Below are 13935 nucleotides of genomic sequence, written 5' to 3' on the forward strand. Positions count from 1 at the left end.
TACACAATGGAATATTATGCAGCCATCAAAAGGAATGAGATCTTGCCATTTGCAATGATGTGGATGGAACTGGAGGGTGTTATGCTGAGTGAAATAAGTCAATCAGAGAAAGACATGTATCATATGACCTCACTGATATGAGGAATTCTTAATCTCAGGAAACTGAGGGTTGCTGGAGTGGTGGGGATATGGGAGGGATGCGGTGGCTGGGTGATAGACATTGGGGAGGGTATGTGCTATGGTGAGCGCTGTGAATTGTGCAAGTCTGTTGAATCACAGATCTGTACCTCTGAAACAAATAATGCAATATATGTTAAGAAAAAAAAAAAGAAGATAGCAGGAGGGGAAGAATGAAGGGGAGTAAATCGGAGGGGGAGACGAACCATGAGAGATGATGGACTCTGAAAAACAAACTGAGGGTTCTAGAGGGGAGGGGGGGTGGGGGGATGTGTTAGCCTGGTGATGGGTATTAAAGAGTGCACATTTTGCGTGGAGCACTGGGTGTTATGCACAAACAATGAATCATGGAACACTACATCAAAAACTAATGATGTAATGTATGGTGATTAACATAACAATAAAAATAGTAGGGTGTACATATATGTTTACATATATGTATATATATATGATGTATATATAATGGGATATTATGCAGTATATATGAACTGAATCTATTAATATCGATACATTTAAAATATGACTTTGAAAAACTATTTTGCTTAATTATACATGTGATACAAAATTTATGTTCATTTATTTTTTTATAGATTTTATTTATTTGACAGAGATATAGTGAAAGCAGGGAACACAAGCAGTGGGAGAGGGAGAGGGAGAAGCAGGCTTCCCACGGAGCAGGGAGCCTGATGCGGGGCTCGATCCCAGGACCCTGGGATCATGACCTGAGCTGAAGGCAGACTCTTAATGACTGAGCCACCCAGGCGCGCCAAAATTTATGTTCATTTAAATCCATAAATCAACAGTGTGATGCATTTTTCTGTAATACAACCTGAAAACACTGGGATGATACATATCAAATTAATGATACTGGTGAGGAGGAGGGAAATCAGCCTAAACAGGGATCAAATAATTCTTCAATATAAAGAAAAACTGACTAAATGTTAGTATTTTCTGGATATTTAGAAATTAATGTTTATTGCATCATTCCTTGTATGTTATTAACTTAATTTTTAAGGCAGATAAAGTTTGAAAGAACAGTAAAATAGGGCAGCAGAGTGGTTAATAATCATAAATGGTACCCAACACACTGTGAAATATGTCACAGAAATAAGGTCTTGACAGAAATAAAGATCAGGCATCATGGATTCACATGCATATGGTCCTAGTGTTCAGAATCACAGTAAGTTCATCTCTACCCTTGGTATGAGAACTTGTACTTTTTTCAGCTTATTTCTTTAAAAAGTAGCTTAAACCTCTGTTTCACTTGTCCTTTATTACATGAAAGACATTAAGATAGACACAAAATATTTGGACAAGTAATGGTCCCAGAGAAGAAAGGGTAACCAATGGCAGAAACAATTCCCTCAGAACAAAGGAAGCAAACAAAAATGTTCTTGTCTGGGAGGGTGAAAGGGACCTTGAAGTAAAACACTTGACGCAGTGCTGGTAACAGCAGACAAGGATAGTAGACTGACTTCACTATGGTAAGGGGTCAGAGGGGTTGCCAGTGGCAGCCAGGAGTAATGTGAATGAGTGACGTCAGCCAGGCTTTCGTACATGGACAGGTAGGTGACTGACAGCCTCAGTGTGGGGGAAGACCCAGGGATTGACAGACGCTGTGCTGAGCTGGAGAAGAAGTATTCCTTTCTGAACAATCAGCTCCAGTTGATCATTTTAATCAAGAAAGTGGTCTTAGGGTTGCTGTACTTCTGGTTTCTCAAGAGAAGATAAGAATTCTGGTGGTTGTAAGAAATCCGCCTTCTTGAAAGCTGGAAACAAATTTTAGATGTATAGCATTGTGCTGGTCAACACTGTGAAGGAAGCAAATCCTGGCTTTGGGCTACCATGGCCCTCCGGCCAACAGCATGAGAACAAGTGAGTTGGCAACGATGGTTTACTCTATGATGAAGTGTCTGGATGCCTTGGTCAGAGTCCCAGCACCAAAATCTCCCTGTCAAGCAAACAGAATGACTGTCAGATAATCCAGAAAGCTCCCTACTTGTATGTCTACTTCATTGCGTAACCGTTTGTTTGTTTAGCACACTGAGAGCTTTGTGCTTGCTCTGACCATAACACCATGCCTTCGACTGTGTGATCTCTATAACATCTTTCATTTTATTGAAAGGTATATACACAAAACTGGATTCTGAATATTATGCTTATTATCTTTTTAATGGACACTTGGGTGGCTCAGTCTGTTAAGCGTCTGCCTAGGGCTCAGGTTCTCTGTTCAGCAAAAAGCCTGCTTCTCCCTCTGCCCTTCACCCTGCTCATGCGCTCTCTCTCGCTCTCTGTCTCTCTCGCTCTCTGTCTCTCTCTCGTGCTCTCTGTCTCTCAAATAAAATCTTAAAAAAGAACCATAATCTTTTTCACATGCCTGAAGGTTTTAATTCATGGCACTAGAATCTAATGTTATATTTGTTGAGTGGGCGTCTAAGAGTTTGAAGTTGACCGCCTTCTGGATGACATCCTAATAAGAATAAAGTTGGCAAAAATCTTACGTGAGGATGTTTCCCAGATTATATACACAGGAACAGACTTCATGATGAAAAAGAAGCTAAGCCAGGGGCAGCACTTACAAGTGAGCACAAACCACCAAGAAAGAGCTTTTTAAAAATTTGTGCACATGGTTATACATCTTTGGGGCTGAGTACGTATCATGGCACCCACAGAGCAGGACTGGAGAAAACTCCCCACCAAGACTGACTCCTGTAAACCAGAAAAGTATCCTGACCTCAGGTCTTCACAGTTAAAACTGAGTAGCTCTTTGAGATTATTAAAGCAAAGCCTTTCTCTTGTTCACTTAATTTCTCTATATTCTCCTTACAGGCAACAACATGCCTTTCCCCATACATATGTATCTTATAATAGGTTTTACATTGGGTTAATAGTAAATAAGTGAAATAAGGCCATTTCAAATGTTTATTTTTCACATGAAACCTAATCAAATAAGTTTTTCAATAAGTACATTACAAGATCCTAATTTGTTCTATAAATTGAACGAAGAATAGAGAATACAGAAGAAACATAAATTAAAATTAAATTACGGAAGTAATAAGTAAATGGGCAGTTTGCTGCAAATAATTACTAAATGTATCGGTATTCAAATCCTCTGGATTTCCCAAATTGACATCACCATAACAGTTAAAATGGAAAAAAAAAAATGTAGCTACTTCAAGGAAATAATCATTAATGAATAGTCCTTAGTTGGAAAAGCAAATGAGTCACAGTGAGTATTCTGGTCTTGTCTTTGTGACATGCCCTTCTAAGCCATGGTGGGCTCGCATGTGAATTTCCCCTTAGTTACAATATGAACTAGAAAGTTAGGCAAGTCTTCACTGTTGAATCAATAATTGGATTAGTGTTTGGTTGTGTGTGTTTAATGAATCAATTACTTACCTTTGTTTAAATGCCACATAATCAAGTGATTGACTTGTCATATATGATATTTTGATTACCTTTATTATTTCTAGTTTCTATTTGCTTTTAAGGATTAAAGGCATGTGAAAGTCAAAAGAGTAATGAAAGGAAGTAAGTGGCCACCTTCCTGTGAAAGCATCACAAGAGGCTGTATCAGTAACACTGTCAGACTCCTGACAACTTTATGGTGTATATAGACAATAGGGATTTAAAAAAAAAAAACTGATATAACTATATGTTTTGTGAGTTAGAATGACTTCAGAGAGCTGATTCCTTAAAATTGCAGTTGAATCAGTTTTATTGCTGTTACATCTGGTGGCAGAACCAGTAAAAATCAATCATTCAAAACAAAACCATTTACTGGAGAAAAATATTCTGACTGGATATTAGAGTAAGTGTATTTTGATATTTGTCTAGATTTTTTACTTTTTGTTATTAGGCAAAAGAATACATGACAAAAAATACATTAAAAGATCATACATCTTAATATGAGGTGCATATTTCAAAATAAAAAAATAAAAACACATGTTGATATGCTACAAAATGTAGTCTCTATTTCCTAATTCTTAACAAGTTACATGCATTAACTTACCTTCAGTTAATTATAGCTCTGTATTTTAAAATCAATTATTAATTCTAACATGGTTATATGTGCATTAGAAGAGTACACAAAAATAACTGCCAAAACATTCAATAGCCTAAAAGCTTTTAGAAAGGCATTAGTTTATTTTTGAGGTATTTTTTTGTTTTTTAAAGATTTTATTTGAGAGAGCATGTGCGAGCACAAGTGGTGGGGGGGGGGGGGCAGAGGGAGAGGGAGAAGCAGGCCAGACATGGGACTCTATCCCAGGGTCCAGGGATCATGACCCAAGCTGAAGGCAGCCGCTTAACTGACTGAGCCACCCAGGTACCCCATATTTTTGAGATATTTAAAAAAGGATTTCATTTACCAATCTTTTAAGTAGTATTAAACTTGAAGAAAAAAGTGATTAACTTCTGAAAAACCTAAAGCATTTCAATTGTGCCTAAATAATCCATCCTCAAGTATAGGTGCACATGTCTGTGTGTATACACATTGACAGCATTCTAGAAAGAGCACTGTTAATTATGTTATTTTAAAAGAGTTTTAGTCTGCTCATAAACATATTTGTCATACCAGGCTCAGGTCTGCAGTCTCCTCCAGTCTGTCCCCGTCCTGTCTCCTGTTCCTGCTTATATTCCTCCCCTCCCACAGTGAGCTCTACTGATGGTCAGACATGGGCCCATAGCCCCACAACCTCTTCCATGCCACACCTGGCTCCTGTCCTGTCTCCAAAACACTTCTCCTCTGTCTGCTGAAAGTTTGACTCCTTACCTGTTAAAATACCTGTTATTTTTTCCTCATTTCTTTAAGGAATTTTTTGTCCCCTGCTTCATGTTACTATGCAGGCATCTCACTTCCCATCAAAGTCATTGCATCTTCATCCACTGAATCAAACACCCTCCATTCTTTCCTCTCTGTGAGATAACAGGAAAAAATATATATATACATATGTCTCTGTGTCTCTGTCCCCGGTTCCTGGCACAGAGCTTATAAAACCCTTGCAATTTCCTAAGTGAAAGGAGCACTAGGACCATGTCTTGCTCGAATATTTGGTCTTTTGACTTATCTCTGACACAGGGCTCCCAAAACTCTTATAAATTCCTACGTGATAAGAGTACTAGGAGCCTCCTTTGTTCTACTGAACTGACTCTGGGTGGGTTCCTGAATAGCTTCTGGATGCGGGCTGGTCACCAGAAAGACCAAGCCCTGGTTAGCAGCTTAGAATTTTCAGCTCCATCCTCAGTCATCCTCCTGAGAAGGGAGAGGGCTAGAAACAGTAAATAATCATGCCTATGTGAGGAAGTCTCCATAAAATCCTGAGAGAATTGGGTTTAGAGAGCTTCCAGGTTGGCGAACACATCCACCTCTATGGGATCAGAAGCTCCTGTGCTTATCTCTTCATCTGGCTGTTCACCTGTATCCTTCATCATATCCTTTAATCAACTGATCAATATAAGCATTTCCCTAAGTTCTGTGAGCTGCTCTAGCAAATTAAACAAACCCAAGGAGGATGTTGTTGTTATAGATCAGGAACCTCTGGTCTATAGCCAGTTGGTCAGAAGTTTATGTGATAATCTGGGCTTGCAACTAGCTTCTGCAGTGGGGGTTGGGGGGCAGTCTTGTGGGACTGAGCCCTTAACCTGTGGGATCTGGTACTATCTCTAGGTAGAGTGTCACAATTAAGACTCCAGCTGGTGTCACAGAGAATTCTTGTAAAGGGATAAAGCCTCCATAGATTTGGTGACCAGAAGTTATCTGAAGTGCAGTGTTCTATATGAATATTCTGTATGAATATTAAAAGAGATTCACACAGGAAAATTCTTATAGTAGGGAAGAACCGGGTTTTTCCCTACAAAGGAAGGACAAACCTGTTTTTCCTGTATACTACTTCAATTTACTAAGCTCCCTGCTCTTTCTTCTACTTCTTACTCATGACTGCATCTTTCCCCTTAGCATTCATATATGCTACAGTATGACCTAACCAAAATACAATCTGAGCCCCTTCCCTGAGAGCTCTATTTCCACACACACCCAATATCAACTCCTTGCATGTCACTAAATTTTCTTCCATTCACCTCTCAGCTCATTTCAACTGGGGTTACAAGATTTAGCAAACAAAACAAAAAGTATGAGTAGTTAAATATTCAGATAAATAATTTTTAGTATAAATATGTTTCAAGTATTGCCCGTATTTTATCTGGCAACACAAGTTTCCCAAACATTCATCTTCCATCATGAACCAAAACTGCTCTTGGTCAGAAACGGTATCTTTGTTGCTAATCCAACTTTCTTAGAAACAAAGAATGCCCCTTTATTCACCTGGAATAGACTGAGAGGGTTAGGTAATGACCTATTTCTGGGAATAGCAATACTCAATGACAGGTGGGTTTTGGCAGAAATATTCCAGTTCTTGTGCCCTTTCCATAGGTTAATTCTAAAGTGTGTGATCTACTTAATTTCCAAGAATTGCACCATGGGATTAAGCTTTAGAGTGGTAGCCAGCTTAAATAATATATTTTGTATGGCTATTTTCTCTTCCTTGTCTCCTTCCCATGCTGCTCTGCCAGAGTTCCTAGCTCTTCCCAAATAAACTACTGTTCTCAAATCCTTGACTCAGTCAATTTCTGGAAGAAACCAAAGAAAGGCTCATGTCTAAGCCTCTTTCACTCTTCAATCTATATTCTGCTTTTTTTTTTAAAGATTTTATTTATTTATTCATGAGAGACAGAGGAGGAGAGAGAGAGGGGGAGAGAGAGAGGGGGAGAGAGAGAGAGAGAGAGAGGCAGAGGGAGAAGCAGGCTCCCAAGGAGCAGGGAGCCCAATGCAGGACTCGATCCCAGGACCCTGGGATCATGACCTGAGCCGAAGGCAGATGTTTAACCATCTGAGCCACCCAGGCGCCCTCTATATTCTGCTCTTGATCTCTTCTTTTCCATGGCTTTACCAACTTCCTATAAATTAATATGTTCCAAAAATTTTATCTCCAGCTCAGACCATTCCTTCCAATGTTCAGGTTTATAAAACAGATACTTGACCTCCATCTGGATTGCTCTTAAACATCTCAAAATGAACATGTTTAATTTTTCCCTTTTCCTTATTTATGCTCTTACTTTAGTCTCCCCTCTCTCAATAAATGGCTTTTCTACCTACCCAGTTTTGTTTTGTTTTTGTTTTTTGGTTTGGGCTTTTTTGGGGGGGGGATTGTTTTGATTTTTTTTTTTTTTTTTTTTTGCCGTAGGTGAAGATGGAGCATTCTCAACAGTTTCAAGTCTCTCGCCTATACAGCTAATCGGTTACCAAGCCTCAGAGACTACCTCCGCAGTATATTTATAATAGGTACATTGTTCCCTCATGATTTCTGTCACCTTAGCCCTGCCACAATATTCTCTACATTGGAAGAGACTTCACTCTTCTACTCTTGACCTCTTCCAATCCATTCTCCGTGAAATAGACAAGTGGTACCACAGAAATATAAATTAAATTTTGTACTACTCTGCTTATAAGACTTGGCCACTCTTACAGGGCCATTTAACACACTGACACACCAGTCTTCTTTAAATTAGTTGAATCACTAACCTCATGCTATACCTGAAAAGTAATATTCTATTTCCTCAGCTGATTCTTAACTAATTTAACTAGTTTTTCCCTCCAAATTATATCATAACCTGTAATTATATTTTATTTTTTAAAACATTTATTTAAATTCAGTTAATTAACATATAATGTATTACTGATTTCAGAGGTGGAGGTCAGCAATTCATCAGTCTTATATAATACCCAGTGCTCATTACATCACATGCCCTCCTTAATGTCCATCACCCAGTTACCCCATCCCACCACCCCCCCTTCCGGCAACCCTCAGTTTGTTTCCTATGATTAAGAGTCTCTTATGGTTTGTCTCCCTCTCTGGTTTCATCTTGTTTTATTTTTTCCCCCTCTACCCCTATGATCCTCTGTTTTGTTTCTTAAATTCCACATATCAGTGAGAGCACATGATAATTGTCTTTCTCTGATTGACTTATTTCACTTAGCATTAATACCCTCTAGTCCATCCACATCATTGCAAATGGCAAGATGTTTTATTATGTTAATCACCATACATTAAATCATTAGTTTTTGATGTAGTGTTCGATGATTCATTGTTTGCATATAACAACAAGTGCTCCATGCAGAACGTGCCCTCTTTAATACCCATCAAGAGGCTAACCCACCCCCACAGCTCCCTCCCCTTTAGAACCCTCAGTTTGTTTCTCAGAGTCCATAGTCTCTCATGGTTCGTCTCCCCACCAATTACCCCCCTTCATTTCTCCCTTCCTATTATCTTTTTTTAAATATAAAATGTATTATTTGTTTCAGAGGTACAGGTCTGTGATTCAACAGTCTTACACAATTCACAGCACTCACCATAGCACATACCCTCCCCAATGTCTATCACCCAGCCACGCCATCCCTCCCACCCCCGACCACTCCAGCAACCCTCTGTTTCCTGAGATTAAGAATTCCTCATATCAGTGAGGTCATATGATACATGTCTTTCTCTGATTGACTTATTTTGCTCCGTATAATACCCTCCAGTTCCATCCACGTCATTGCAAATGGCAAGATTTCATTCCTTTTGATGGCTGCATAATATTCCATTGTATATATATATACCACATCTTCTTTATCCATTCATCTGTCAATGGACATCTTGGCTCTTTCCATAGTTTGGCTATTGTGAACATTGCTGCTGTAAACATCGGGGTGCATGTACCCCTTCGGATCCCTACATTTGTATCTTTGGGGTAAATACCCAGTAGTGCAATTGCTGGGTCATATGGCAACTCTATTCTCAACTTTTTGGGGAACCTCCATACTGTTTTCCAGAGTGGCTGCACCAGCTTGCATTCCCACCAACAGTGTAGGAGGGTTCCCCTTTGTCCGCATCCTCACCAACATCTGTCGTTTCCTGACTTGTTCATTTTAGACATTCTGACTGGTGTGAGATGGTATCTCATTGGGGTTTGGATTTGGATTTCTCTGATGCCGAGTAATATTGAGCACTTTTTCATGTGTCTGTAGGCCATTTGGATGTCTTTGGAAAAATGTCTGTTCATGTCTTTTGCCCATCTCTTGATTGGATCATTTGTTCTTCGATAAGTTCTTTATAGATTTTGGATACTAGCCCTTTATCTGATATGTCATTTGCAAATATCTTCTCCCATTCTGTCGGTTGTCTTTTGGTTTTGTTGACTGTTTCTTTTGCTGTGCAAAAGATTTTTATCTTGATGAAGTCCCAATGGTTCATTTTTGCCCTTGCTTCCCTTACCTTTGGTGATGTTTGTAGGAAGAAGTTGCTGCGGCTGAGGTCGAAGAGGTTGCTGCCTGTGTTCTCCTTTAGGATTTTGATGGACTCCTGTCTCACGTTTAGGTCTTTCAACCATTTGGAGTCTATTTTTGTGTGTGGTATAAGGAAATGGTCCAGTTTCATTCTTCTACGTGTGGCTGTCCAATTTTCCCAACACCATTTGTTGAAGAGACTGTCTTTTTTTCCACTGGACATTCTTTCCTGCTTTGTCGAAGATTAGTTGGCCATAGAGTTAAGGGTCCAGTTCTGGGCTCTCTATTTTGTTCCATTGATCTATGTGTCTGTTTTTGTGCCAGTACCATACTGTCTTGATGATTGCCACTTTGTAATAGACCTTGAAGTCTGGAATTGTGATGCCGCCAGCTTTGCTTTTCTTTTTCAACATTCCTCTGGCTATTTGGAATCTTTAATGGTTCCATACAAGTTTTAGGATTATGTGTTCCATTTCTTTGAAATTAGTTGATGGTATTTTGATAGGGATTGCATTAAATGTGTAAATTGCTCTAGGTAGCATTGACATCTTCACAACATTCATTCATCCAATCCATGAGCATGGAACGTTTTTCCATTTCTTTGTGTCTTCCTCAATTTCTTTCATGAGTATTTTATAGTTTTCTGAGTACAGATTCCTTGCCTCTTTGGTTAGATTTACTCCTAGGTATCTTATCATTTTGGGTGCAATTGTAAATGGGATTGACTCCTTAATGTCTCTTTCTTCTGTCTTGTTGTTGGTGTATAGGAATGCCACTGATTTCTGTGATTTGTTTTTATATCCTGCCACTTTACTGAATTCCTGTATGAGTACTAGCAGTTTTGGGGTGGAGTCTTTTGGGTTTTCCACATACAGTATCATATCATCTGCAAATAGAGTTTGACTTCTTTGCCGATTCGGACGCCTTTTATTTCTTTTTGTTGTCTGATTGCTGTGGCTAAGACTTCTAATACTATGTTGAATAGCAGTGGTGATAGTGGACATCCCTGTCGTGTTCCTGACCTTAGGGGGAAGGCTCTCAGTTTTTCCCCATTGAGAATGATATTCGCTGTGGGTTTTTCATAGATGGCTTTTATGATATTGAGGTAGGTACCCTCTATCCCTATACTATGAAGCGTTTTGATCAAGAAAGGATGCTGTACTTTGTCAAATGCTTTTTCTGCATCTATTGAGGATCATATGGTTCTTGTTCTTTATTTTATTAATGTATTACATTGATTGAATTGCAGATGTTAAACCAAACTTACAGCCCAGGGATAAATCCCACTTGGTTGTGGTGAGTAATCCTTTTAATGTACTGTTGGATCCTGTTGGCTAGTATTTTGGTGAGAATTTTTGCATCCATGTTCATCAAGGGTATTGGTCTGTAACTCTCCTTTTTGATGGGGTCTTTGTCTGGTTTTGGGATCAAGGTAATGGTTTCCTCATAAAACGAGTTTGGAAGTTTTCCTTCCATTTCTATTTTTTGGAACAGTTTCAGAAGAATAGGTATTAATTCTTCTTTAAATGTTTGGTAGAACTCCCCTGGGAAGCCATCTGGCCCTGGCTTTTGTTTGTTGGGAGATTTTTGATGACTGCTTCAATTTCCTTAGTGGCTATAGATCTGTTCAGGTTTTCTATTTCTTCCTGGTTCAGTTTTGGTAGTTTATACATCTCTAGGAATGCACCCATTTCTTCCAGATTATCTACTTTGCTGCCATATAGTTGCTCATATGTTCTTATAATTGTTTGTATTTCTTTGGTGTTGGTTGTGATCTCTCCTTTTCATTCATAATTTTATTTATTTGGGTCCTTTTTTTTTTTTGATAAGTCTGGCCAGGGGTTTATCAATCTTGTTAATTCTTTCATAGAACCAGCTCCTAGTTTCGTTGATCTGTTCTACTGTTCTTTTGGTTTCTATTTCATTGATTTCTGCTTGATCTTTATTATTTCTCTTCTCCTCCTGGGTTTAGGCTTTATTTGCTGTTCTTTCTCCAGCTCCTTTAGGTGTAGGGTTAGGTTGTGTATTTGAGACCTTTCTTGTTTCTCGAGAAAGGCTTGTTGTATTGCTATATACTTTCCTCTTAGGATGCCCTTTGCTGCATCCCAAAGATTTTGGAACAGTTGTGTTTTCATTTTCTTTGGTTTCCATGAATTTTTTTAAATTCTTCTTTAATTTCCTGGTTGACCCATTCATTCTTTAGTAGGATGCTCTTTAGCCTCCATGTATTTCAGTTCTTTCCGACTTACCTCTTGTGGTTGAGTTCTAGTTTCAAACCATTGTGGTCTGAAATTATGCAGGGAATGATCCCAGTCTTTGGTACCGGTTGAGACCTGATTTGTGACCTAGGATGTGATCTATTCTGGAGAATGTTCCATGGGCACTAGAGAAGAATGTGTATTCCGTTGCTTTGGGATGGAATGCTCTGAATATGTCTGTGAAGTCCATTTGGTCCAGTGTGTCATTTAAAGTCTATTTCCTTGTTGATCTTTTGCTTAGATGATCTGTCCATTTCAATGAGGGGGTTGTTAAAGTCCCCTAGTATTATTGTATTGTTGTCGATGTGTTTCTTTGCTTTTGTTATTAATTGGCTTATATAAATGTCCGCTCCCATGTTAGGGGCATAGATATTTAAAATTGGGTTAGATCTTGTTGGACAGACTCTTTAACTATGATATTGTGTCCTTCCTCATCTCTTCTTATAGACTTTGGTTTAAAATCTAATTTGTCTGATATAAGGATTGCCACCCCAGCTTTCTTTTGGTGTCCACTAGCATAGTAAATGGTTTTCCACCCCCTCACTTTCAATCTGCAGGTGTCTTTGGGTCTAAAATGAGTCTCTTGCAGATGGAATATCGATGGGTCTTGTTTTTTTATCCAATCTGATAGCCTGTGTCTTTTGATTGGAGCATTTAGCCTATTTACATTCAGGGTAACTAATGAAAGATTTGAATTTAGTGCCATTGTATTGCCTGTAACGTGACTGTTACTGTATATTGTCTGTGTTCCTTTCTGGTCTGTGTTACTTTTAGGCTCTTTGCTTAGAGGGCCCCTTTCAATATTTCTTGTAGGGTTGGTTTGCAAATTCCTTTAGTTTTTGTTTGTCCTGGAAGCTTTTTATCTCTCCTTCTATTTTCAATGACAGCCTAGCTGGATACAGTATTCTTGGCTGCATATTTTTCTCGTTTAGTGCTCTGAATATATCATGCCAGTCCTTTCTGTCATGCCAGGTCTCTGTGCATAGGTCTGTTGCCAATCTAATGTTTCTACCATTGTTCTCTGCTATAATTTGCTCCAATATACCTTCTGGCCCTCTTTCTTCTTCTGGGATACCAATTATTCTAATATTGTTCATCTTATAGTATCACTTATCTCTCAAATTCTGCCCTCATGATCCAGTAGTTATCTTTTTCTCACCTTCTTTATTTTCCATCATTTCTTCTTCTATATCACTAATTCTCTCTTCTGCCTCATTTACCCTAGCAGTTAGAGCCTCCATTTTTGATTGCACTTCATTAATAGCCTTTTGATTTTTACTTGGTTATAGTTGTTTTATTTCTCCAGAGAGAGTTTCTCTAATATCTTTCATGCTTTTTTCAAGCCTAGCCAGTATCTTTAAAATTGTCATTCTGAACTCCACTTCTGACATCTTTCTACTGTCTGTATTGATTAGGTTCCTCGCAGTTGGTACTGCCTCTTGTTTTTTTTGAGGTGATTTTTTCCATCTTGTCATTTTGTCCAGAGGAGAATAGATGAATGAGAGAACAAAATGCTAACAGGGTAACAACGGTCCGAGAAAAATATACACTAAACAAATCAGAAGAGACCTGGACCCAGGGGAAAAGAAAGGGAAAGAAAGAAAAAATAAAAAAAAAATTAAAAAAAATATGATCAAATATGATCAGGCTGGTGCATAGATCAGTGCCACACACTAGATTTTAAGCATATTTTGGTCTGTTAGAAGAAAGTGCCTCCTAAAAATTTTAAAAACTTATATATGTACAAAAATAAGGGTAAGTATGATGAAGGGATGGAATATGACTATAAAGATGAAAATTATAAAAAATTTGTAAAAGGAATTGATAAGGAGTTGGTTGAAAAAAGAAGAGAAATTAAAAAAAAAAAAGGGAGAGAATGTGATCAGGCAGGACACTGGAACAAAGCCATACACTAGAGATTTAGGGTATATTTTTGTCTGTTAAAAGAAACTGTATCCCAAAATTTTAAGGAAAAAACAACATATATATACCAAAAATAAGGTTAACTATTATGAAGGGATAGAATATGACTCTAAAAATGAAAAATAATTTTTTAAAGGAATTGATAAGATGTTGGTTGAAAAAGGGAAAAAGAAAAATTCAGAAAAGGAAAAAGAAATAAGAAAATTAAAAAAAATAATTTTGAAAGACTAAAGAATCAGGGGGAAAAAAAGCCAT

General features: G+C 38.2%; 1 long non-coding RNA gene across 2 annotated transcripts in view; it reads right to left on the reverse strand.

The window, feature by feature from the left end:
• Positions 1-1453: 1453 nt before the first annotated feature.
• Positions 1454-13935, reverse strand: part of LOC113927668 — a 108986-nt gene continuing 96504 nt past the window's right edge. The window contains exons 1-3 of one of the 2 annotated variants that reach the window (XR_003521702.1): positions 11749-11791; positions 4952-5094; positions 1454-2128 (exon numbers count right to left, since the gene is read on the reverse strand). This is a non-coding gene — a long non-coding RNA (uncharacterized LOC113927668). Of the gene's footprint in view, positions 2129-4951; positions 5095-11748; positions 11792-13935 lie in introns of those variants that run through there. The other variant, XR_003521701.1, reaches the window with a different exon arrangement.

Source organism: Zalophus californianus, chromosome 7 (assembly GCF_009762305.2).
Source record: "Zalophus californianus isolate mZalCal1 chromosome 7, mZalCal1.pri.v2, whole genome shotgun sequence".
Taxonomy (NCBI): domain Eukaryota; kingdom Metazoa; phylum Chordata; class Mammalia; order Carnivora; family Otariidae; genus Zalophus; species Zalophus californianus.